The sequence below is a fragment of the Prunus persica genome, chromosome G2 (genome assembly GCF_000346465.2).
Source record: "Prunus persica cultivar Lovell chromosome G2, Prunus_persica_NCBIv2, whole genome shotgun sequence".
Taxonomy (NCBI): domain Eukaryota; kingdom Viridiplantae; phylum Streptophyta; class Magnoliopsida; order Rosales; family Rosaceae; genus Prunus; species Prunus persica.
The window spans coordinates 12,427,627-12,441,636 of NC_034010.1; the positions used below are offsets into that span (position 1 = coordinate 12,427,627).

At 39.3% G+C, this 14,010-nt stretch overlaps 2 pseudogenes; one reads left to right on the forward strand and one right to left on the reverse strand.

Moving 5' to 3' along the window:
- LOC18787806 lies at window positions 5,241–6,928 on the forward strand (annotated as a pseudogene).
- LOC18787777 lies at window positions 7,383–9,293 on the reverse strand (annotated as a pseudogene).

The window sequence follows — 14,010 nt, forward strand, 5'->3', positions numbered from 1 at the left end:
AAGTTCTCCCATTCGAAACTTGAAGGATGACTTCACAGGAATGCTTAATACTAGTTCGAATTGTATATTATCCAGGGTTTAAGTTATTTGGACCATCTCCAATGACAGGACCCGCCTCCAATTCCTCGGAACCCGAGACGAATCCTGTGGAATTCTCGACATCATCCCGATGCCGGGCCCACTTACTAAAGACCGGGACTTTGTGCCAAAATTTTGGTAGAATCTCCCCTGTAATTTGAACTTTACCCCCAAAATTTTAACATGCATAAAACACATTTAATATCCCAAAGGCAGCACGCACAATATAATTTCATACAATTCACAAACTCGGCCTTTGGCCCTCACAAAAACCGAAGTTAAACCAAACTACCCACAAAAGCCCTTAAGCCAAAATATTGCCTTCGGCAAGGCAACTAATAAACTCAAATATGAATTATGAATACTAAATACAACATACATCATCTAACTTTTCCAACTCCAACATACGAGGTTTTAACCTCCTAACACAATCACATCTATGTCTGCGGCTGCACCTAATAACTTTAGGCTGCCTACGTACCCTCACTGAGGGATCAAGCCACACGTAGTTCTTCCTACTAAATTCCGATTCCAAACACATACAATATCTTTATTCATCTCTCTGTTAATCACATAATCTCCTCATACGCCGGAAATTCCAACGCCACGTATGGGGTCTGTCATCCAGCCGGAAAATCCTACGCCACGGGTGACCTGACAATCACATAATCTCCTCATATGCCGGAAGTTCCAAAGCCACGTATGGGGTCTGTCTCAACGCCGGAAAATCCTACGCCACACAAGACCTAACAATCACATAACCTCCCCATACGCCGGAAATTCCAACGCCACGTATGGGGTCTGTCATCATGCCGGATAACCTATACCACGTGTGACCTAACAATCATATCATCTCCCCATACGCCGGAAATCCCAACGTCACGTATGAGGTCTGTCTCAACGCTGGAAAATCCTACGCCACGAGAGACCTAACAATCACACAGTCTCCCCATACGCCGGAAATTCCAACGCCACGTATGGGGTCTGTCATCCCGTCGGAAAATCCTATACCACGAGTGACTTGACAATCACATAATCTCCCCATACGCCGGAAGTTCCAACGCCACGTATGGGGTCTGTCTCAAAACTGAAAAATCCTACGTCACACGAGACCTAACAATCACATAATCTCCCCATACGCCGAAAATTCCAACACCACGTATGGGGTCTGTCATCATGCCGGATAACCTACGCCACGTGTGACCTAACAATCATATTATCTCCCCATACGCCGGAAATCCCAACGCCACGTATGAGGTCTGTCTCAACGCTGGAAAATCCTACGCCACGCGAGACCTAACAATCACACAGTCTCCCCATACGCCGGAAATTCCAACGCCACGTATGGGGTCTGTCATCACGCCAGAAAATCCTACGCCACGTGTGACCTAACCATAGTATCATTTCCCCATACGCTGAAAATTCCAACGCCACGTATGAGCTCTGTCATCCCGCCGAAAAATCCTACGCCACGGGTGATCTGACAATCACAGGGTGGTACTTAAGATAGTGCGTATAGCACTTCAAATTGACATACTCTTAATTTTCTAAACTAATAATAGAGGTAATCCCAATTTAGTGATACCAGTCTATAGTAGACTGCAACGTAATTTAATCAGAAAAATAATGTTATTTTTAAACCAACGATCAAGCACATAAACATAAATTTCATAATTTCAATTATTACCAAGAGTTTCCTATAATAATAATAAACAGTCTAGAAATCTCAACCTAGTCAACATAGCTCAACAACGCACAAGACCCGTCCCTAGCGTCATTATAATCCTCATAGGAAGGTAAAACTACCTCGGAAGACTCACAGTCAACCAAGGGTCAAATTACCCATACTTGGTCAAACGGCCCACAGGGTCCACGACCTCCAAATTATGATCCGAGAGTTCCTATAGGTTCTACAAGGTTTAGAATACACATCCTACAAGTTTGGTTCGGATCGGACGGTCTGATTGCTCACGATCGCACAATCAGACGGTTATTGAAAAACATAAACTTTAAGTTATTAAATCGAAACATCCGGAGCTCCAATTTCCGATCCGTGAATTCCTACACGATCCTATAAATGCCTAGATTAACATATATTAAATTCAAGACTATCCAACGGTTCAAACCTATCAAACCCGGATAACGTACAACAGGCGAAATTCGTTTGGGGTTCGAACGTCAACCAAATTGGAAATCTGAGCACACCTATGCACTCGTGACAACAAGGGGATCACATCGGGACACAATGCCCCATTTCTACGGTGCCCACGCACCACCACACGCACCAGCAGCGTGTGGGTGTCCAAAGCGATTACGCATTGCTGGAAAATCTCAAAACCACGGCTCAAGACTCCTACCCTAGGTATAACACCCTATTTGGAATTACTTTTGTTCTTGGACCTACCCCAAAAACTGGCCGGAAGTGGCCGAAATCGCGATCCCAAAACTGGCCAAAATCCAATTCGAAAATCAAGCTACCTACGCTCAAAATTGATGCAATTCTACCCAACCATCAGCTAGATTATGAAGAATGGATGAATTTCCATACCTTGATCGTCAACAATGGCGGCCAGAGGAGAGAGATCGGAACCGGCGAAGTTTCGAACGAACATCAGCCTAAAAACCACATTTTTCGGCCGCTGAAGCGGCGGCCGATGTCGGGGAAGGGCTAGGTCATGACGCCGGGCCTGAGCCGGTCCTTTTGGTACCGGTCCCGTCCGCAGCCGTGGCCGGTGGCCGGAGATTCGAAGAAAGAGAGAGGCTGCTGTCACGATGAGAGGAGAGAGAGGGCGCGCGCGAAGGAAAAAGAGAGAGATGAGGGCTTTTCTGACTTTTATCAAACACTTTTTATAATATTTACGATTATGCCACCGAGGGTATTCTGATCGTATCTCTCTCGTTACAACTCCAATTCGAGCCTACTACGTGTCTACGGACTCATCTCGCCGTGCTTTACGCAACAGTACAGTCAAAATCCCCAAATTCCTTCCCGGTCAAAAAGTCAACTTAAAACCAAATAAAATATTCTATGGTCAAAAATGGACTTTTTTCATGTTTAATGAATAATTAAATATTTATTTAGGACCGGGTCATTACATCCAACAATATAAATGGGCTATACCTAAATTTTCACACTCCAAAATACAACTATTCATGTATTGCCCAGACACAAATAGTTTTTTCCTCCAACCTTGCAGACTCAGAATTTGAGTCTGCAACTTAAATTGTTTAATACTGGTTAACCCCTACTCTTTTTTTGTCATTAATTTTCTGTGGCATTATATTTGATTTAAACATTTGTTATTTAATTTTCTGAGCATTTTAACTCAAAATAATATAAATTCCAAAACATATATTTTCACTTAAAATGATTTAGATTAATTAGAAATATTATTTTGACCATGTGATTTTTTACCATTGAAATTCCCAAAAGAACAAATCTTGTTAATGATGGCATCAAAAACTTGAAGGAAAAGAGAATATATGGTATGAAATGGAGCAAAGTCTAAATCGGACGTCCCTAAATTACTATAGGTTGGTCGACCCTCGTATACAAGTCGGCGACCAAGGCACATCTACACTGTTATTGTACATCCTCGATATGAGGGGTATGATATTACATATACAGAAATTCTCTTATGCAGACGTCTGGACATTATTACCATGCGGATGCTATATATTTTCTACTACCCTTCCTTGCTTTTCTTAATGTCATCTGCACGGTCTTAATGTGCGGACATCCGAATGAGAGAATAACTAATTTTATATATATATGTTTTGTAGGATTTTTCAGGTGTTATTATCTTTAGTTATCAAAATAAAATTCAAAAGTATTAGTTAGTACTTTGTCTAGTGGTATTTTTATTTCCAATGTTGAAAAATATCCTAAGTTTTGGCCTTCCTCCCCTATTTCTATCAACATTTAAACTTACGTATGCTTTTGTCCTTAATTCAAAGAGAATTAAAATTTTGGGATCTAAAGCCATTATGGTCAAAATTCAAAGAGGAAATTAAAATTTACTTGAAATAAAGATTTCAATTACTAGATCACATTACACCGAGGGCCCTACCATAATGGTCCATTTATTTGTTTAACATCTACTAGCCCTTTAGCACATGCTCGCGCATGTGGCAATTGGTTTTTATTTTTTATTTTTTATTTTATTTTTAGAATTAAGAAAAGAAAACATGGGTAGTCATGTTCCATAAAAGTAGGACCTATAATCTAATTTGGTGTTTTAATTTTATTTTTTTAAATATGAAAAAAAGTGAATTTACCATATTATCCTCATTTAATTAATAATTTTAATTCTTAATATTTGAATTAACCAAGGGAATTTTATGGTATTTTGAATGTTTCATCATTCCCTACCTTTTGCTTTATATATATAGATTATCACAAAAGATAATAGTTATTGAAATTGATCTTACATGTCCAAAAAAAATATTTATTAATTATATTGACTGAGCTTTGTTCTCTTTTCTTTATAGGTATACACATACAACATCCTCCTGCCATCCATGATGTTCACGTCAATGTTGAAAATCTAGAAGAGAAACTGGGCAACCAAAATATCCGTTTCTCAGGTTTGCTATATCTTGAAACCCCATCTATTTTTTTTTCAAACTGTTTTCAATGATACATCTATTTGATAAGAAGTTGATCATGACATAGTTTGCCACAAAAAGAAATTGGTTCTAGTATGCTCATAAACAATAACTAAAATCTTAATAAGAATCTGTGAATCATATAGCAAAGCACATTCATACTTTGTATAAACAAGGCATATTTATCTTATGGTTTTTGAATTTGCATTGAAGTCTTCGGTTTCATGCAAGGGCCTTCTTCAAGCCTCCGCAAGCTTTTAGGTATATATGCAAACATTCTTTTCCATCTTTATTTATTGGCGTCTTTGTACATTGGTTTTCTCATCCACTTATTTAAACTCTATCAACGTATTTTATTTCTACAAAAACTGGTTGTAACATTTTTTCCAACATCAACCTAGGAATCAACCGCATATGTGAAATGAAATTGATCCATGCTCGATCCCAAGATATTTTGGATTACATGGGTGAAGTGTTAAAACATCTAGGCACTCAAGAAATGGAAGAGTGCCTCGTCTATGCAGCAATATTCCGAGCTGTACGAAGTGGGATTATTGAGTTCATTATTCGTTTATGTAAAGTAGATCCGGATATATTGTGGCGACGCAATTCAATGGGAAGGAACATATTTCAGTATTCAATTGAGTGTCGCCAGGAAAAAGTATATAGCCTCATATATGGGGTTGGTCAAAGAAATCTTATTGCAACATTTGCAGATGCTTCTGGAAATGATATGCTACATCTTGCAGGGATGCTATCTCCAACAGAAAAACTTGATCGTATTTCAGGTGCAGCCTTGCAAATGCAGAGAGAAAGACAATGGTTCAAGGTTAGATATCTTCATTCTATATCTTTCTTGTAAATTAATTGTATTTAGAGCTAGTTGTGTTGTGGGAGATGTGGTAGAGCTAGGTGCTGGAGTGGTAGCTTGTAAATGTGGTTGTGGGTTGATATGTTGTCGATGAAACTAGTGGCAGTAGTAGGATGGTAGGGCTTTCTAGTGTAGTTGAGGTGCCATATGGAAAGTGAGGTGGGAACACTAGATGAGAGGATGGGAGGTTTTGCGGTCTATTTGAATGATTTTGGGAAGGAGGCAGTTCGGACTCATGAAAACGTTTTTCTCTGCTACGATCTACTTGTTTTTATTCTAAACATGTATTATAAAATTCATCCAAAGGTTAAAAATGTGACACCACGCCCACATATTTGATATGCCAAGAAATACTGTAAGGCATATTTGATAAGGTTAAAATGTTCTTTTGTTTCAAGTTGGGAAACGTAGGTTAAAATTCTAGGTAATATGAAGTAAGTTGCAGGCCCAACCCTTTTTCACGTTTATTATATTAACAGGCGAACAAGAGAAAATTTAAGAGCTTATTTAAAACACTAAGGATGAGAAAAAAGAAAACCCGCCCTCTTGTGGGTAGGTGGCCAACGAACTTGAGGTTTATATGTTTAATCTAATGAAATGCAGGAGGTGAAAAGTCTTGTAGTTTTACCCTCGGGAGTGGGAGCTTTCAATAATCAGGGTATGAGACCCCATGAACTATTTACCCAGAACCATAATAAATTGAAGGAAGAAGGAGAAAAGTGGATGAAAGATACAGCAACTTCTTGTACGGTTGTAGGTGCGCTCTCACTATTACCATCATGTTTGCTGCAGCCTTCACAGTTCCTGGTGGAAACAATGGAGGAACAGGCTTTCCCTTGTTCTTAGATGAAAATATGTTTATGGTTTTTATAGTTTCAGATGCTATATCACTCTTTTCTTCCACAACTTCAGTGTTGATGTTTTTGGGAATCCTTACATCACGATATGCAGAAGACGATTTCCTAAAATCCTTACCCACAAAGATGATAATTGGCCTTTCATCACTCTTGATCTCCATCGCTTTCATGATGGTTGCCTTTTGTTCTGCTCTTTTCCTTATGCTCCATGAAAGACTATGGATTGTCATTCCAATCATTTTCCTCGCCAGCATTCCAGTCACCTTATTTATTTGGATGCAATTTCCCCTTCTTGTTGAGATTTTCATTTCTACATATGGAGGAGGGATATTTGACAAGAAAGTGAGACGGTGGCCATAAATTCTTGATGGTATATGAAAATTTGTATAACTTTGTATTTGTTGTTCTTCAATTTGGAAGACACTAGTTGAATAGGAGAACCTTTACATCTCTCCCCTCCCTTTCACCCGTCCCTTCTAATGTGATTTTTGAGTGATTGAGTTGTTGGTGTTGCTACGTACCCTCTATTTGGATGAAGAAATTTGAAAATTACATAGAATTCTTAAGTTACATAGAATTCTTATACAGAGATGTAGTTTCAGGGTATAAAGGCCTAGTGTGGGATAGTTGTTAAGAGTTTGTAACCTTTGTTCTGGCAGCCCCTTCCTTACTTACCACAGAGAGAGTGCAGCTCAGATCAATAGGCATGATATGTCCCCTAAAATATTAATAAATTGTTAAATATCTAATTGCATGAATAAAGAAATAAAATAAAAAGCTCATCTTTAGTGAACCCCTTCAATGGATTGCGAATGGATATTTATTAAGGTTTTATAGTGTCACTTTCTTTCTTATTCAAGTTAGGTTCGCTTAAAATCTTATTGTTTGAAGTTAATTACTACTTCTCATGCAAAGAAAACATTAATCAATATTCTCACGCAATCCAACCGTCTAGGGGCACAGTTTAAACTACACTATAAATCACAAATACAATTGATGAAGAGAAGGTTTTATAGTGGCATAAACTTCATGCCAACCATTCTGCGAAGGGTGTACCATATCCCAAAAGAAAGAAACATCAGGGTTATCGCATACAATGTACTTCTTTGCACCAGTCTGATCCACACTGCCGCATGAGTATTCTCGTATCAATTAGTGTTCGCGAAAAAAGGATTTATTACCTTGATGATGTTTTGGGGGCTTTACTGCAGACATAAACGCATTATAGAGATCCAAGTCGATAAATGCAGAATTCTTTGTCTCCTTATTCAACTCTTCCAACTTTTGAAGCAGAATCTGGTTGTGGTACATTGAAGCCATATTACGTTAATAACTTTTTATATTAGATGTTACTTAGAAGAAATGTTAATACACCAATGCAAGAGAGTAATATAAACAACTACAAAACAAGAACAAGCTAATAGAATTGAAGAATTATATTGAAACAAAAAATTTAAATAGCAGAACATTGTACCAAAACGCACTTACGACAATAAAACCATTAGATTAACCACTTACCTTTGTGTCGTGGCCTGATTTACCAAAATGAGCAGCGTAGTCATTCCCCGCAATTGATACGAGAGCAATGGACGAGTTAACGACGTCGTTTTTGACATAGACTTTTTGTTGAAGCAGGTGTTCGAAAAAGTCGATTTGGGTGGTCAAGTTTGGTCCACTGACCAATGTATCGAAAACACCTGTCCCTCCAAATGCAAAGTTCATCCCAGACTCTAGTTTGGATTTCTTCACAAATTTTCTCAATGCGTAAGGCACCGGAGATCTTATGCCCAAAAAGGAAGCTGCAATTTTGCAACACGTCAAAGAGGAACAAATAAAATAAAATTGGTTCTTACTTTATCTTAAAGTTTTGTTAAACAATGCAGACTTGGGTTAAGTCAGTTGACTAGAGCAGTGAGTCCGGTCCCTTGTAGTCAAGTCCAAATCCCCTTTTCGTAAATTCAATTAGTTTAGAGTAGATTTTCATTTGTATAAAAAGATTTGGTTAAACAATAATTCAAGCAAATTAAAATTCATGCTCCTCTATAAAATAAAATAAAAATAAAAAAAGTTATGCCAATAAGATCCCAACCTAGTACTACTAACACAATTAAATTTTTTATATCTAAATAATAAATGACAAATAATTCACGTCAAATATTTCACATGTTAGCATACTATAAAAACCAAAATTGAACTTTGCCTCCTAATTTTGCTCATTGTCGCACTTTGGTCCATGAACTTAACTACAGTGAATGGAGGAAAAGATGACATTTACACCCATAAACTAACATAAATTTTTGGAAAGAGGAGAATACTCTTGAGAAAGAAAGGAAACAAACCTATATAATCAGTGAGGACACGACCATTCGAAAACCGGCCGGCCGGCTTTCCGGGAAAAGTGATCCCATAAGGTTCCTTCCATAAAGGAGACACAGATTTTCTGATATTCCCAGTATCAACATACGAGTCCCCGAAGACGAAAAATTTCACAGAGCCATGACTGTTGTGCTGATGAAGGTGATGATGGGCTTCAAGAACTTCTGCCACTATATATTAAAAGCAATAAAAAGGACAAATAAATACAATTTTCTTTTGTCTAAAAAAAAATATAAAGGCTGATATCAAGAACATATATATATTTAGTTATGAAGAACTAACCTGTAAAAGTGGCGATGTATAAAAGGAAGAGACAAGAAGAGGCGATGGTGGTTTGCTTCTCCATTTGAAAGCAGAGATTTTTGGGTGTCTTGAAAGAAAAAAATGAAAAGAAATAGACACTGGCGTTCTTACATATATGGGCATGATACAATGTACCCTGCTTAATAGCAATAGGTTTTACAGCTTAGAAAAGGAAAAGAAAAAACGGATTTGTTTTTTGTTTGAATATTTATTCATTTTGGTGACTTTAGTGTCATTTTCATTTTCCGTTGTATAAAAGATGGAAAACATTTATGACATCCAAAAATTTCGTTGCAGCACTTGGAAAGTTTTTTGTGTATCTTTTCTCGTTTCATATTTTCTTGACATTCATTCTATAACAGTGTGTTTGGATGAAGGAAATAAATTTGGAATTTTTATAAAAATCAGAATTTCTAAATTGACATTAATCAATTCCCGTTTTGGATTAAAAAAACATAAAAATTTAGAAATTGTGGAAAGAAAAAAAAAATAATTTGGAGGTCATAAATCCCAAATTTAAATTTTATCTAAAAGTAGTTATTTCTCAAATTCCAAGAGAAATTAAGTTTTTAAAACAGATTCCTTTACAAATAAAGACTAAATTCCGTATTTTAAATCCGTCACCCAAACAGTAAACTTTACAAATTCTAGAACATTAATTTCCTTCAATTTAAATTCCGTCATTTATAAATTCTTTTGTACTTTTAAATTTCCTCATCCAAACGCACCATAAATAAACTTACTTCAAAGCCTAGAAATTATTGTCTTTTTTTTGTTAATCCAATTTTGCTCACTCCTTAATTTATATGATGTAGCTTAGGGTTTAAACCGTAAAAATATTTATGATGTACCTCGCCCTAAACCCTAAAACACTGCTGTACTTGGATGGGCCTCAATAACCAAATCATACCTTTGTTCAGGTGGCCCCTTTTTACCACAAAGATACTGCAACTAAGAAAAATAGGCATCATCACAACGGCGTCTAATCCAATGAAAAGGGTATTAACTTGTAAAGTAGTAGACCTATGTTATTTGCTGTAGGGTTCATCTTTTTGTTCACCATAGGAGGACTCACTGGAATAGTCCTGCAAATTGTGGGCTACACCAGGTCAAGCTTTTGGTGAAGTTTTCACGCTGCTCATTTAAGTTTACAAGTCTGTATAGTCAACCCGATCCTATGAATAAGCCTATGCAGTTCCTCTAGAAGGGTATTGTCAAGACCTCTAGAGACGAGAATAGACGAAGGGAAAGGAAGGAAATCCTTTCCAGGATCAATGATCTAGAGAGCAAACTAAGTTATGGGCTACCCCCTCAACTGTCTGATGGGGGCTATGCTAGTCTCATAGCCCTCTATCTCTACAGTATCCCGCAATTTCTGCTCCTTCCCGTCCTTTTCATTCTTGATAGCACAGGAAATAGACTGTTCTTTGTCCTTGGCCGTCCTTTGTCTTCTTTCAATAATACCATAGATGCTATTGGTCCCGATCTTCGATTCAATCTAGGAATGGTTGTTAAAGAGACCCGTGGTAATCGTCTTTTTTTTTTCTTTATCTAAGGTCTTAGCTATGCTACTCACTTTTCTTTTTTCTTTTTCTTGTTCTTGTTGAGATACCTTAACATTGTCATTACACGCTGCTTTCCTTAGGTTAAAGAACCTCCATGACACATTCGCAGTGTGTCTAAGAAAACCTCATCCCCTCTTAACTTTGGCAAAATAAATAAATTATATCAATAGGCATGATATGTCCCCTAAAATACTAGTAAATTGTAAAATATTAATATAATTGTATATTAACCTAGTATGGAAATCAAATAACTGAACAGTTAATCTATTCAATAAGGGCCAGTTTAGCATTGCTATGCTGTGAAAATAATCGTTGTTAGATTTGCTGTGAGAGAAATCAACTGTAAGAGAAAGCAGTTTGGCATTTGGTAAACTTTTTGTTAAAAGTGTTGTTGATACTAATTCCTGCATAATCAGAAAATGATTCCCGCATAATTATTAAACCTAGCGCCGCTTCGAAACTGATTCCTGCATAATCAGAAAATGAAAGCATCTCGTTAGCTGCTTTCCTTATTTTAAGGATCCGCCCCGAATTTTTCCGAAACCCGAGGCGAACCCTTTGGAATTCCCGACATCCTCCCGATGCCAGGCCCACTTACTAAAGACCGAGACTTCCTGCCGAAAATTCGGCAGAGTCTCCCCTATAAATTGGACATTTCTCAAAATTTATACTTGCATGAAAACGCATTTAATATTCCCAACTAGCAGCATGCACAATATAATTCATGCAATTCACACAAATGGCCTTCGGCCTTCCAATAATTCTTAAACGATTATCAAACAATTCAAATACCAAAGATGACTAATATTTAGTCTGCGGTTGCACCTAATAACCTTAGGATGCCTACGTACCCTCCTTGACGGATCAAGCCACACGTAGTTCTTCCCTAAAACCCAATTCCACACTTGGGCGATACCTTATTTCATTTATCTGGATTTCATATAATCTCCCCATACGCCGGTACAACCAACGCCACGTATGGGGCCTGTCAACACGCGGATAACCTACGCCACGTGCGACCATGCCATACTATCATTATATCTCCCCATACGCCGGTACAACCAACGCCACGTATGGGCCCTGTCTCAACGCCGGATAACCTACGCCACGTGAGACCTGCACATCATATCACATAACTCCCCATACGCCGGTACAACCAACGCCACGTATGGGGCCTGTCCCAACGCCGGATAACCTACGCCACGCGGGACCTCAACATCATATCACAATGTCTCCCCATACGCCGGTACAACCAACGCCACGTATGGGGTCTGTCGACACGCCTGATAACCTACGCCACGTGCGACCTCAACACAATATCACAATAGCTCCCCATACGCCGGTACAACCAACGCCACGTATGGGGCCTGTCTCAACGCCGGATAACCTACGCCACGTGAGACCTGAACATCATATTACGAATCTCCCCATACGCCGGTACAACCAACGCCACGTATGGGGTCTGTCCCAACGCCGGATAACCTACGCCACGTGGGACCTAACTTTCACTTGGTGGTGCATGTAGTGAATCCAACATCCGGGGAGGTACCTAAAGTAGAGCGTATAACACTCCAAACTGACATTCTAGACTCTGTTGTACCCTTGTACAACCATATATAATTATATAAATAATTCTAATATTGTGTAACCCTCCACAATAGTCTAGCACCAGATAATCCCCCTTAGAAAGGTGAGATTACTCCAGGAGACTCACGGTCAACCAAGGGTCAAACTACTCTAACCCTGGTCAACCGGATCTGCGGAACCCACGACATCCAATTTTCGATCCGGAAGTCCCTATGGGTTCTACCAGGTATAGGACACTTGTCCTGCAAGTTTGGTTCAGATCGGACAGTCGGATTGCTCACGATCTGACGGTTAATATAAAATATGAACTTAAAATTATTTTTCGGAACATCCGGGGCTCCGATTCACGATCCGTGAATTCCTACACGATCCTATAAATACCTAGATTAACATATATTAAATTTGGGACCATCCGACGGTCCCAACCTATCGAACCCGGATAACGCGCAATATGCGAATATCCGTTCGATAGTCAAACGACGTCCGAATTGAGATCCGCGAAATCCTACGCACTCGTGACAACCTAAGGATCTCATCGGAATACAGTGCTAATTTTCTACAGTGCCCACGCGCCGCCGCACGCGCCGGCAGGGCGTGGGTACCCAAAGCGATAACGCTTCGCCGGAAAATCTCAAAACCACGGCTCCAAACTCCTACCCTAGGTATAACACCCTATTTGGAGCCACTTTTGTTCTTGGACCTACCCCAAAAAGTGGCCGGAAATGGCCAATCAGGGCGGCCGAAGTTCGGCCGATTTTCAATTCGAAAATCGAGTTGTCTACGCTAAGAACGATCTAATCCTACCCAACATCAGCTAGAGCAGCTCGAGAGGTTCAAAATCCATACCTGGGTCGACGGAATTGGTGGCCGGAGGAGAGAGATCGGCGGCTGTGAAGATCCAGCGACGTCGGCCGCTTTTTCTCCAAATTCCGGCCAAATCGCGGCGGTTGGAGGCGGGGGCTGGCTGGGGTAGGAAGAGGACGACAGCCCGGTCATTTTGGTCCCGGTCCCGTCGTCATTGGTGGCCGGAGGAGAGCACGCCCGGCCAAAACGTGGCCGGCTGTCGCCCACGAGGGATAGGAGAGAGAGAGCCCCGCGGGGGGGGGGGGGGGAGAGAGAGAGAGAGAGAGAGAGAGAGAGAGAACCAGATTTTATAAAAAATTCTATTTCGAAATATTTACGATTGTGCCACTGGGCTTCTTTTGACCATATTTCTCTCGTTACAACTCCGATTCGAGCCCACTACGTGTCTATGAACTCGTCTCAGTACGACCTATCCAAAAATACAAGTCACGGTCCCAAACTCTCTCCGGTTAAAGATATGACTAAAATACCCTTAAATAATTAAATAAGGGTTAAATTTGGGAAAATTTGGGGTCGGGGTGTTACACTTATAGCTTTCTCTCACAGTAATTTTCAACAATAAGTGATTTTCTCATAGTTCACCAAACGGGCTGGGCTTCTCAAAATTTGTAAAAGATCACTTATCACCTCAAATAAGCAATGTCAAACGGGCACTAAGACATGTTGAAATACTTCATTTTAGCTTAACTAAGAAAATGTGGAATTCGAAAGTACATTACACTATCACTAGGGTCGCCCTGACTTTTGGGTGGCCCTAGGTGATAAACTAAATGAGGCCCCTTCCCTTAGTATACAATTGCAAAAAAACAACAAATAAAATGATTTTACGTACCGTACAGAGCACGTGAATAATGATTTTACGATAAACAATTATAGAGCATAATCCTACCTGGTCAGTTAT